Raw genomic sequence first — 12,757 nt, 5'->3', positions numbered from 1 at the left:
GGTCATGTTTTCTTATATGAACATAGGAAAATTATGTTCAGTTCATTATCCTGTCTTTCCTATTTTAATCCCCTTTCCTTTCCTTCATTTCCCTTTGTCTAATCCAATGAATAGAAATTCTTCCTTCCCCTTCCCTTATTATGTGTTAGCATCCACCTATCAGAGAGAGCATTCACCCTTTGGTTTTTTGGGATTGGCTTATTTCACTTAGCATGATAGTCTTCAGTTCCATCCATTAACTGGCAAATGCCATAATTTCAATCTTCTTTAAGGCTGAAGACTGTTTCATTATGTATACATATGTGTGTATTACATATTCTCTATTAATTCATCTGCTGAAGGGCACCTAGGTGGTTACATAGCTTAGTTATGGTTAATTGAGCTTGCTATAAAGAATGAAGTGGCTGTGTCCCTGTGGTATGCTGATTTTAATTCCTTTGGGTGTAAACTGAGGAGTGGGATAACTGAGTCAAATGGTGGTTCCATTCCAAATTTTCTAAGAAATCTCCATATTTCTTTTCATAGTGATTGCACCAATTTGCAGTCCCACTAGCAATGTATGAGTGTATGAGTGTACCTTTTTCTATTTCTTTCTTTTTTTAAAAAATATTTATTTATTTATTCTAATTAAGTATATATGACTACAGAATGCATTTTTACAGATGGTGGAATGATATGGACATCATTACCCTAAATACATGTATGACTGCACATATGGTACAATGATACATCTTGTACAACTAGCGAAATGAAAAGTTGTGCTCCTTCTATTTCTATGAAGAATGTCACTGGAATTTTAATAGGAATTACATTAAGCCTGTGTAGGGCTTTGGGAAATATGGCTATTATTCTAAGCCAAAATTTTTTAAAAAATTTCAAGACAGAAGCAGTTTGATACCTACATGAAGAAACAGAAACAGCTGCTTTCAAACTTTTACCTTTGTCATCTGTGATCAAACTCTACTATGTGATCTCAACATAACAAATGAGTAACACCATTTAGGAACCAAGCTGAGTAAATGTTGCTTTTAAGAATTCACCAAACTGTAGGTATATCATTTGACTAGCAACTGAGATCTACATCACACAAATCCTGAAAGGAAAAGTTAAGAGTTTATTTCAACTAAGATTTTTTTTTCCTTTTAAATCATTCATTATGACTTTTGCTGTTTGAGATTCTACTCTTACCTTTTGTTGGGAAGACGAACTCATAGAGAATGCTCTTCTTCATATACACCAAAATAAATAAACTCTCAATGCATTAAATTAATTGTCTCTAAACTATTTTTAGAGCCTCATTTCTTTACATTGGGTCAATTTTTCTTTTATGGGAGGAATTCTGCTTCACACAGGGATTGCTTTAGATTTTTTTTCCCTTCTTTTACAGAGTTGAAAAGACCTTGGAGTATCATTGGAAATCATCAGTGAACTTAAGCATAAGAGTAAAATTATGCGATCTATGCTTCAAAATCTTATGGTCGCTCTTGCGTATCAGTAAATATTAAGGGGACAGGGAGCTCTGTTACCTTACTGAAGTGAACACAGTGCAGTGGATGTTGTTGGGAGTGCTCTGATCCCACTAGTCTACTGATGGATGGTGCTGTGTCGGGAAGGAATCTCTGAAGGGCAATTTCTGCACCAATTCACTCAGTGAAATTGGCTGAGGACAACATTACAACTACATTCCAGTTGGCCTCTTCTCTTGCTCCTTTCTACTTTTCAATTATTCACTTCTCCATTGCTGGTGCTCCCAGGAAGGCTTGCATTCTCCCCTGCAGAGAATCTCCACCTCTGAGTGTGTCTCCTAGAGAATGCAACCAGAAAGGATTTATAAATAAGGTTCAAATATGGAAAAAGACATGACTCAAAATTCACATTTCAGCAAAAGAACACTTTGATTGCCATCTTCCCAGGTGAAGTAAGATGTGTGTAGAAATGGTTTCATTAATATTCCAAAAGTAGAATTTTGGACATACTGTGTTTGAGGTATTTGTTAAGTGCTCAAGTGAACATGTGAAATAGGCAGGGAGTTATATAAATCTGGTTTCAAAAGAGATTAGGAGAAATAGAGATTAGAGATTAGAGAGATAAACCAACTTGGCAACCATCTGAATATTCAAGGTTTGAAAAATGACAGTTTTGTGTATGCAAGAATATAGTCCTATGTTCTCATATAAAAAAGGGGAATCTTTTGTATTGCTTTAAGAATTTATTGAAATACTTTTATCAAATAGTTTGGCACAAAATTTTGTGTATTGTTCAACACCGTGTTCACTTTTTGTTCAATGTGCAACTCTACAAAGGATGTTCACACTTATTAATATTATTTTCATTAGATATGGTTATGTGTATCTGAATACATGACAGATTACATATAAATAAAATTAGTATATAGAGTACATTGATAAGACCATGTAATGTTTAATAACACTGTGTTTCTCTCCTGGACCTCTTGATTTCTGAGAGAAGTTTGTTAAATCCCCTCCTGGAATCTTCTATTTCTATGGTTCTCTCAATTATACCTTTACACATTTTGCAAAGGTATTATTTAAAGCAAATGTTTTATTATGAATGTTTCTACTCCATCATTTATTTTACAAGTACATAATATTTTATTTTGTTTCTTATGCTGTTTCCATAACATATATATATTTTTAAAAAAATTTATTTTTTTAGTTGTACACCATACCTTTATTTTGTTTATTTATTTTAATGTGTTGCTGAGGATCAAACCCAGGGCCTCTCACTTGCTAGGTGAGTGCTCTACCGCTGAGCCACAACCCAAGCCCCCATAACATATATTATCAAAGCTAGAACCATGCTGAGTTTGAATTAACATCTGCCTAAGTTTTTCTCCAATTTTTATGTCGCTTAATTTCTGTGTTCCTTGATTAAATATATCTCCTGACAATAAAATATGATTGACTCCTGTTTTTTAAAATTGATGATCTTGGATAGTACAAAGAATTTTTTAGGGATTTGATAATTACTAAAAATTAAGATCAATTTTAGGCTTTTTTAAATATTTTCTTTTCATTCACAGGACTTTTTGTCCTTTTCTGACTTCCAGTGTTAAGATTTTTGTTAATTATGATATAACCCACTTTTATTCTTTAAAAATTTCCTGTGTTTGTTCCTTAATTTAAAAAATCTCACAGGTATATCTTTCTGTAACAAAACCTGCACCACATTATACTTGCAGCGCCCTCCTGCACCATCATGTTTAAGTTGTCTAGCACTTTAGTTCTGACATTCACCTTCTCCTCAACATCCTCCTTCTCCTGAGATGTTGCATAAAATTTCTATGTGAAGCATCAAAATGGAAGAAAGGAATGAGGTGAAGTTAAATATTACCCTTTACCCCATCATCTTGCTAAAACCTTCACTTCCCTCATCTTTGTCACCAGTTCAAGACAACTTTGAGTATACCCAAGAGTGATGCCATGACTTTTGCTTCTAGGTTTCTGGATTATTTTGAAATGTATGTATTCTTCTTCTACCTCTTCTCTGGGATTGGTTTTAGAGGAAGCTATCATGATGCTGTCTGCCATCAAAAGAGAAATCAGAAATATTTTATTTTTAACTTGATTCCTTAACCTCTATCCATTTTCTTTATTCCATGTTTTTCTTTTTAATTAACATAAAATAATTTTACATATTATTGTATATATTTATAGAGTATTGGTCATATTTTAACACATGCATACAATGCATAGTGATCAACATTTCCTGCCGCAGTCTGGCTGGGCACAAAATCACAAGCCACTCACAGCTTTGTAGATTCAAATAGCAAATCTTTATTCCCGAACTCACACCAACACCCTACAAACACGTTCTGAGGCAAACACGTTCTGGGGGAAAATCCCAAAATACTCTCTGAATCCCGGGAGAACTCAACGGGAACTCCAGGAGCGGGCACGCCTGAGGTAGCAGGATACGCCCTATTCCCAGCAGGGTATACCTTAAACCTGGAACCACCCTAAACCCAAGGAGAGCCCTAAACCCTGATCCACCCTAAACCCGGATCCGCCCTGGTCCTTGAGCAAGGTCACCTTACATGCAATGTCACTGCAAAATGTCCAAGGCAAGTCCATTTTACCACGAGTCCTTCCTCTAAGCAACATGGGGTACACTGGCAAGGAAATTGTCATACCTACTTGGCTAATGGCTCTCAGCAATTTCCATCTCCATATTTTTTCTTTAGGTTTGGAGCTTTGGAATGCCCCTCTTTCTGTCTTTTTTGAAGCATATAATAGGTTATTGTAGATCATGCATTCTTCAACAGTTTGAAGTCCTTTCATTCCTATTATAGCTGAAATTTTATCTCCCATGAACTCATACATTAATATTATCTTTGTATTTCTAATTTTTAAAATATATTTAAAATTTTTTAGTATAGAAATCAGAATCAAATACTGTGGACAGTGAAAAGCTCATATTGATAATAAATATTCTTTTTATTTACCCAAATTATAATAATTTTGTGCTCTTAGAATGTGGTTAGCATTGTGAATAATTGACATAAATTATAGAAATATGAGACACTTCTTGTCTTTGAGAAATATATAACCCAATTAAGTAGACTAAATAAAATATATAAGAAAACTTGAGTACAATATAATATATGATGATATAATCAGTAGTATCTTTCTTGTCTTAGAGAATTTAGGCTGCTATAAAACAAATAACATAGATGGATAGCTTTATCAATAAATATTTTTACTTACAGTTCTGTATTCTGGGAAGTTCAAGTTCAGAATGCTTCTAGATCCAGTGTCAGGCGAGAATACTCTTTCTAGTTTCAGATAATGTCTTCTCCTTATATTTTGATATAGTAGGGATTGCAGGAGGAAAAAGAAGCTCTCCAATCCCATCAGGAGAACTTAACTTTCAGCACCTAATCACATCTCAAAGGCCACATGGCAGGTAGCTTCACTTTGGGATTAGGGTTTCTGCATAGGAATTTGGAGTAAACACAACTTCAGCCCACAGCACTTCCTATAAAATATTGCAATTCTTCTTTACACTTGCTACTATTTTCTGCAGTAGTAGAGCTCCCTCATGCCAGTATTATGCCTTACTTATTTTTATAATATGAATTCCTAGAATAAATATATTTAAATAAGTGTTCACTGTAACCATGCCATTTTAGAATCTTAGCCAAAGAAAACGCCACTGCGGTCTGCAGGACTAAGGAGACCCCCTTTGTTATATAGAATACAGGTATGATGATGTGAGGGGAAAAAAATGAAGAAGTGGGTCACATTAGATTGGGTAGAGAGAAGTGATGGGAGGGGAGGGGAGAGGAAGGGGGAATGGAAGGACAGCAGAATAAAATAGACATTATTATTGCTGTGGGTATATACATGACTTCATGACCAATGTAATTCTGCAACCTGTACACTCAGAAAAATGAGAAATTATATCCCATATAATTCAAATGTATGATATATCAAGATCATTGTACCGTAATGTGTAACTAATTAAAACAAATTTTTAAAAATGAAAAAAAAAAAAGAATAACATGAAAATGTCAAATTGGGATTGTTCCTAAAAGTCATGACATTTCTAACAAATAAAAGTTTGGGCAGAAGTTAATGCATAAAAAGTAAATTTAGCATGGTGGATGCATGACAATTCATAGGGAAAGGACAATGGCAGGAGGAAACATTTTCAGATGTAATGGTGTAATAGTAAATAGGGTTTAATTAAAAGTTCATATCATGCAGTAGAGACTTTGGAAGGTTTCTAATATCGCCTGGCATTATTCCTTAAGCACTGCAGTAGATGATTTCCAAAGATAGTCTTCACAACTCATAGGTTCATTAACTTCATGTTTCAGATAACAAACTGATACTCAGAAGAAAAAAAAAGGGGGGAGTGAGAAAAGGAAAACAGAGAGAGATAATTTAAAAGCACAATAAATCTGAATTTCATGAATAAAATGAAGATATTGTAAATGAAGGCAAACCTGGATCTAAAGATCACAAAAAAAAAATTCTGTAGTTTTTAAGAGTGATTTTGCTCCATGAATATCTAATTTTTCTTTTGGATAGTAAGTTGGAAGACTTTGGGATAAGGTAGAAAAGAAGGCTTCAATTTTTTTTTTTGTTACTGGAAACAATAGAGGCTTGATTAAAATAATGGCTGAAAAGCATTAACAAAATAATGGCATTTAACAGAGTAAAAGTACTGCCCTGCCAGGCCCTAACCTAATCAAATTGAATGCATTGTCAAAAACTCCTTTGAGCAAAGCATTATTACACTGGTCTAACAGATAAAGGCAAGAATAAATAGATAAGGGCAGGTATTTACAGAAACTGTTTCTGTTACTTAAATCTGCATATGTAGTAAGTAGGGGAAAGTGCATACCTATGTTGCATATTTTGCCATCAAAATTTTTTAAAAAGGAGAGCTATTTTAACACTACTTAATAATGCTATGAAGTGTGAGTTTCTCTGAAGAAATACTCTGAAGGACTTTGAGGCTTAATTTAGTAGATTAATGAGACAGATGAGTCATTTGAAACTAAAACTATTCAGAACCTAATCTAGTCTTTCTTTGATGATTCAGAATGCATTTTGGGAACTTCATTATCAACACAAATTATCATTATACTAGCGATTCAAAATGCTGGATGATAGGAATATTCAACAAGATCACATAACATAGGAATGATTCTGTTCACGAATAGCTAATTTTATTAGATTATATGGTTAGATACAATCTCAAAATATCCTTATAAGTGGAAAAAATAAGATTTCTTACCCTATTTTAAAAGAAGGAAAAATTGATTAAAAATCTTGCTTCAGGTGATATTAAAAGTTATAGAACTAAAAGTAACATCCAATAAATGAATTTAAACTGATTACAGCATTATCCATTAATTACCAAAATGTGATGGGAATAGATTGTGCCCATTTGTGATTATCTCCTCACACTTGTAAGAATTTTTTTTTTTTTGAGATATAGGTATGGCAAAGGTAATCAAAACGTCATTAAGTATAATATTCAGGTTTTCCAAGAAATTGAATTCCAAATTCCACTAAGACTGCTGAAAACCATTTAGTGTTGCAAAACACTCAGCATAATAGGCACATGTACATACTGATGATTCAAAATTGCACAAATCTTGAACTGGTCACCCTGAAATCAGTTCCTTATTTGCATTGTCCTGCAATTATTTTAGTTCAATTGCTAAGATTCTTGAAAATGCCAAGTAATTTGTCTCCACTATCATCTTCTTAATTTCTGTGAGACTTTGTTTAACCCTGAGGGCATGTAGCTGTTTACTGGCATCAATAGAAATTTGAGCTCCATAGTTTTCCCTTATTCTGGTTGCTCAAGTATGAGTTATTTATATTTCTGTTGCTAAAACGGATGTATTGATGATGTAGGGGGAACATCCAATTATATCCCCTGGATTTAGATGAAACTGAACTATTTGTGAATTTATGATACTTGATTACAAAGGCTTTAATAACCACAATCTTTAATTGAAAATTGCTGTTTGGCTATCTGTTGGACTAGGAAATCTGAGAATCAGGGATGGGATTATGAATTAGTGGCAGAGTACTTGCCTCATACATGTGAGGAACTGGATTCAATCCTCAACACCACACAAAAATAAATAAACAAAATAAAGTTATTATGTCCAAGTATAACTAGAAAACATTTTTAAAAAGAAAATCTGAGAATATATGGAATAGCAAATACAAAAAAATATTGAATAAACTATATTTTAAAAAAATGTGTATGGCCGAGCTCACCACTGGGCACAGGATTAATTGTGTGACACAAATGAAAAGGAAGCTAAAACTCAGACTGATGCATGGTCCAAACAACAAAATTGTTAAGAGTGATGCAAAAAGGGGTAACTGTGGTAGGGAGAGGGCCTAAATGTCACTCTGGCACCTAAGAAAGGACTTTGAATCCAAAGTCAGGCTGTAAAACCACAAAATTAATGTGTCAAGAATATGTTACAATATTAGTGAAAGAGAATGTCAAAATATTGACTGTAAGAAAGAAAATGTGTCCTATCTATACTCATCTGGATATTCAGTGAAATTAAACAATAATAATGAAAAATACACTTACTGATATATTGTCAAAGAACTGATCTAAGATTTGATTTTAGAATTGAAGCTTCCTTCCTAGAACCCCAGACTCATAAAGTAATATAACTGTCTCCATGCAATAACATTCAGAAGAAGAGAATTAGAAAATTTTTACTTTTAAATTTTTCTTAAACAGACTACAAAAAAATAATATTAAGGTAATTTTCAGTAAAGTGAATTTAATGTGCTTCTAAATTCAAAGAAGAGTCCACATTGTAATGGTGTTGATCCTCTTCCATTTAAGATAGAAAATGTGCAATAAATTGTAATGAAGATATTTTTCATAATGTTTCAATGCATTAATTTCCAAATATAAATGAAAGGATATAGGATTAAATATAGCCCAAAGTCTTTCAGTAAAAACAAGGTGGCAGGATTTCTCTATGATGTATTAGTTCCTTTAATCAAACTAGAGTGATTAGGCAGTGAACTGATGATAGTGCTGGTAGAGATAAATGTGTTAATAATATAGAGTAGAAAGAACCAAGAGAGATCCATGTTTATATAGAGATTTGACATAAAGCTGAGAAATCTTTGCAAATTTGTGATAAAAGTAATTATTCTTAAACACAATATGTTGGGATAATACCTGGTTATGAATAGGAGGCAGAGGAATATATCTACAATATACCAAATTTTAAAATATTCCTTGTGCATTAAAGAACAAAACATAAAAGAAAGTATATGCAATTATCTATACAGCATTAGTATCAGAAATGACTACCTATGTAAACCAAAAATATAAAAAATAACATTTGCTAAAATTTGCTTTAATAAATATTATTTTCTGCATATTTATATATTTCATGCATAAATTAAAATGCAAACCAGAGACTGCAAGATTCTGTAGCACATAAAGTTGGAAAGATTAATAAGCAGAATATATAAGGAAGTTTTTAAACTACTAATAAAAAACAATCCACTTTCTTGAAGTAGTCCCACATAGCTTGTAATTTGAAGAGGAGGATGTCTGAATGACAAATAAAAATATGAAAAAAGTATCAAACTGAACTGAAACTGGATAAATGAAGAACACAATGTGCCATGTTTTTAAATACACCAGACTGACAAGTTTTTAAAATCTGACAATATCAAATATTGATAATGAAGTGGACCAAAGAGAATTCTCATAATTTACTTGGTTGGGGTAGAAGCTGCCACAGCTTTTCTCACTTATGAGAAGATCTGAGTTCACTAAAGCCGACCGGTACAGTTTCCCCATTTATTGGCTCAGCAGAGAGCCCGTTCAGTAAGAAAAACCCAACCTGTGTAGTCACAGCAAGGCCTAGGTAACACTAGTGTTCCTGGCAGGTGAGGCTAATTCGTTGGGATGTTGATCTTGATTCTCTGCTGGCTAACCCTATAGCACAGTTCCAATGCCTGGAGACCCCTTGATATACCTTTACTCTAAGAAAATGGCTGCCTCCTGAGTTCTGTAGACTAATCTAATGACCTCACAGATGTGACAAAAAGCTCAGTTTTGTGAAAGGTTTAGGAACAGCTACTATAAAAGCTTATGTTGGCGTTGCCATGTTCTTCCTCAAGAGGACCTAGTCTCCATTGCTTTCTTTCTTTCTTTCTTTCTTTCTTTCTTTCTTTCTTTTTCTCTCTTGGGTTTTGCAGTGCTGGAAATCATATATTCTAAGACCTCATACGTGTTAAACAAGAAATCTATCTTTGAGCTAAACCCCCAGTCTACTCTCTTTTTAAATTGATAGTCTTAGGTAGGAGAATTTCCCTAGTTTTTGAAACTGGGAAAGGAACTATGATTTTATTTTATGGCAGCCAATATCATCATCCTCCTGACCAACTTTCTATCTATTTGGCATCTATGATCCAATCCATTTCTTTATTGGCTGCTTACCTGGTCTCTAGGAGCACTGTGGTGTATGAGCACTGCTACAGATCCCTATAACTAAGGTCCCTGGTTGCCATTTTATGCATATAGTAGGATTGTATTTAACTCATCTATGAAAGAGTGAGGTAGTACTTCCTGGCCTATGCTTTTCCAGAATATTATTACACGCATTGTTACTGATAAGCACAATTTCATAGCTTTGTCTTCCATGATACAACTGTATCATGATGGACAGCTAGAATTGGCCTGCCAAGCAGCCCCAGTGCTCCCCCAACTAGCACATTCCTCATTGCTTTAGTAAAGAGAAGCAGTAAAGGAGTTCTCTAGTCTTGTGTAATAAATCTATTCTATCTTGTTCATGTCTCTGAGTTTTCTGATCTTTTCCTTAATATTCTGCCAAGACTGTTCCAGTGTACCAGCCCATTTCCTATACACCATTATATCTCTAAAAGTCAAAATTCCATTCCTGACAACCTTGCCAGGAAATTAAATCCTTAGTCGTAAATAGTTTTTCCATATAAATCCATTCTACTTCATCCTGCTTTTTATTTAAATACCTCCTGTTCTAACACACTTTGAGAAGCACTTACTTGTATCCCTTTCTAAGCATTTACAAGGTTCTGCAGGTCCTTTGGTGAATAATCCATTTCCTTTAATTTATTCTCTTTGTTCATATTGAGTCTTAATCTTAGTAATTAAGTTAGAAGCAATGAGGAGAGGTGACAGGTAATCCTTGAAAAGCATAAACATCAATTTATAAGGGTCAACCTCGGGAATGGTTATTGGGGGTGCTATGCTGAAACAAAAATAAATAAATAAGCAAAAGTGAGGGATTGTTTCTAACATGGTAAGAGTTCACATTAATATGTGAGTCAATGTTCTTAGTGCATCCAACAGAATCCTATACTTTGCCAGCGACTCTTGCTATTTTCTTATCAGGGCTATGATTTGGTCAAACACTGAGTTTATTTTTAGAACACTTTGTTTTCTAGATACAGAAGATGTTAGCTTCATCAAATAGGGTGGTGCAAAATCTGGCTTTTGCAGAAAGGTCTGAGTTGTTAGTTGGTGATTAAACTCTCCTTTTTTTTTTTTTAGAGAGAGAGAGAGAGAGAGAGAGAGAGGGAGAATTTTTGATATTTATTTTTTAGTTTTTGGTGGACATAACATCTTTATTTTATTTTTATGTGCTGCTGAGGATCAAACCCAGCACCCCATGCGTGCCAGGTGAGCGCGGTACTGCTAGAGCCACATCCACAGCCCCCTTTTTTAAAGATTTCTATGAGAGTTACCAGAAACTAGCTTACTTTATTATTCTTATAATTGCCTATATATTTCAAGTCCTAGAGACATTGCACAAGTGGTACTTCCACTTCATCCATGTCTGAGCCCAATAATTGTGAGGTTGTAGCAAACCAATAGCTATTACACTTATTTTCTACAACAATGAAGCGTTTGTTACTACCTGACAAACCAGCCAACAGTCACATTCTGGAAATGAATTTTGAGGTTTGCCTTCTAGATCAACAACTGGTACCATCTGTTTCAGTCAGATTCTCCAGCAAAATCTGAAATAAAGATTTGTGTGTAGGCATTTTTAAAGGGACCATGATTCAAGAAAATACTGCGGAGGGAAGGGGTACATTTTAGATAGTGAAGGAGCCTAGCCAATGTAAGATATATCTATAATTAGGTAATTATTGGGGGAAGCTGGTTTCAATTCCTAGATTTAGGTGTCCTTTAAGAAACTGTGAAGAACATGCCCCAAGATTTCTAATGCTCACCGGTTGCTTAATCTTATCTTTAGAGGAGCAGAAAAGGAAGATCCTGCATCCAGAGAATATTCTAAGCTACCGACAGAAGACCTCTCAGGAAGGATGAGGGATAGGTGAGAATATCAATGTTATCTCCGGTTTATGTTCCACATTTCATGTTCAGGAGAGACCAGACCACACCTCTATTACTGAGTCCTTCAAAAGTGAATTATATGAAGAGACATTAACTAAATGCTGTATAGATGAGCATTCCAAGATAGCCGGATTAAGATAGTATGTTAGTCAGCTTTTTGTTGCTGTGGCAAAAACACCTAACAAGAGCAATTTAGAGGCGAAAAAGAGTACTTTGGCTCATAATTTCAGAGGTCTAAATCTATGGTTGATTGACTCCTTTGCTGGGGACCTGAAGTGAGGCAGAATAGCATGGCAGAATGATTTGGTAGAATAAAGACACCCTTCACATGGCAGCCTGGGAGCAAAGAGAGGGACAGAGAGTGAGCAGCCAGGGACAAAATTTGTTCCCAAAGGCATGCCTCCACCAGTGACCTTCTTTCTCTAGTCACAAGCACCTGTCTTCAGTTACCACTTATAAGTCCATTCAAATTATTAATCCATTAAAGAGATTAGTCCACCAATGATGTTGTATCTCTATCTTTGCCTAAGAGCCACACTTGTTACCTTTCTATTTTGGAGATCATGCTTGTAAATTATGATGTTTAGAGGGAGCATTTCTAGATCCAAATCAGATAATTCATAAGGTAAACACAAATTAGATGAAAAAGAGTCCTGAAGATATAGAGAAATCATAGTATTTTGGGTGAATTAATTAATTTCTTGATAGTGTAGGCACAAGTAATTTTATAATATCTCTAAAATTGATTGATTCTGATAATATTTATGTAGCTATACACCAGTAGATAGCAGATTTCCAGGTATCATATATTTAAGCAAAACGACTGTGCATGCATTTATTAAAATGTGATAGGCCCATAAACATTCTCTTTTTG

The 12,757-nt window shown here is 34.3% G+C and overlaps 1 non-coding gene across 1 annotated transcript; it reads right to left on the bottom strand.

Annotated features, from left to right (window-relative positions):
• Window positions 1-2,712: 2,712 nt before the first annotated feature.
• On the bottom strand, window positions 2,713-2,784 carry Trnaa-agc (transfer RNA alanine (anticodon AGC)). Its single transcript has one exon. It is a non-coding gene; the product is annotated as a tRNA-Ala (tRNA).
• Between the last annotated feature and the right edge of the window lie 9,973 nt (window positions 2,785-12,757).

Source organism: Callospermophilus lateralis, chromosome 12, assembly GCF_048772815.1.
Source record: "Callospermophilus lateralis isolate mCalLat2 chromosome 12, mCalLat2.hap1, whole genome shotgun sequence".
Taxonomy (NCBI): Eukaryota; Metazoa; Chordata; class Mammalia; order Rodentia; family Sciuridae; genus Callospermophilus; species Callospermophilus lateralis.
Note: the sequence above shows the minus strand (reverse complement) of the source record. Positions and strands in the feature narration are given on the sequence as shown.